The 1,089-nt window shown below is 28.0% G+C and overlaps 1 long non-coding RNA gene across 1 annotated transcript; it reads left to right on the top strand.

Annotated features, from left to right (window-relative positions):
* LOC112466867 lies at positions 1-542 on the top strand. The gene is made up of 3 exons (XR_003042194.1): positions 1-87; positions 170-233; positions 479-542. It is a non-coding gene; the product is annotated as an uncharacterized LOC112466867 (long non-coding RNA).
* Positions 543-1,089: the final 547 nt, after the last annotated feature.

A 1,089-nucleotide genomic window follows, 5' to 3' on the forward strand; every position in this document is an offset into this window, starting at 1 on the left:
ATTTATGCGGGTGGAATATAGCGGTGATTATACCGTCAGACGTGACATCTCCCTCCTTAGGGAAGTTCGGTCCCCGAACTTTTATTAGTAAGTATAATTTTATGGTTATGTCGTATAGAGTATGATTATATTTATAGATAATTAATTATTTATGGGATTTTTATTACAGGATTCTAAAATGTGCTTGGCAGTGTAAGAGCTGTGTTGCTGCAGTTGGATTTATGTAAATCGAGGTAATAGTTCCATTGACAAAATATTTGTTTAGTAATGTGCTTAAGTAGTTCTATAGATTTGATTAGTAATATATTTTTTCTTCTTCTCTTCTCTCTCTTTTTTTTTTATTTATTTTATTGGGTATATACACATGTATATTTGTACTTGCATACATATATAGACGCGCATATTTGTTTTCAATGTTCATTCCTTATGTTACTTATTAGGATATTTATTAATATAGGTTATTCTTATTTTATTATAGGGTTGGTTATCTATACTGTCACCGTGATTTCGTTGGATGGATATGATAAGGATAAATTAAAAGTAAGTTAAAGCTATATTTCTATCGTTACTACATTTATTCATATAAGTTTTAGTCTCTCCTCTTTTTATTTATTTTTATTATTTTTGTTTAAATATATTCAAGTATTTGCCGCGTATTTTTTCCTTAGCTTCGTCTAAATCCAGGCGATAAGCAAGATTACGTAGTCTTTTTACTTCTAGCATAAGGCTTGTCGTTGACATTTTGCTTAGCTCTGTAAGGATAATTATTTATTGATTATATATAACGGTTTTATCTTATAAGAGTGCAGTAATTAATATATTTCATTATTGTTATAGGTGATAGGAGGTAATAGTGAGCTGAGAATGAATTAATAAGGATAAAGGATAAGTATTTCAATCTTATTTTATATTCTTATGAATATATATATATATATGAATGAGAATATTAATGTATTTTCTTTCATTTTATTTCAGGCAAGGAATAGGTACGAAATTATCCTGGATGGGCTTGTTTTACGAGTGTGAATATGAATACGTTATAATAGTAATCTTACAATTATAACGTATTCATATTCACACTCGTAAAAC

This window comes from Temnothorax curvispinosus, unplaced genomic scaffold (genome assembly GCF_003070985.1).
Source record: "Temnothorax curvispinosus isolate PA1 unplaced genomic scaffold, ASM307098v1 QBEX01016632.1, whole genome shotgun sequence".
NCBI classification, from domain to species: domain Eukaryota; kingdom Metazoa; phylum Arthropoda; class Insecta; order Hymenoptera; family Formicidae; genus Temnothorax; species Temnothorax curvispinosus.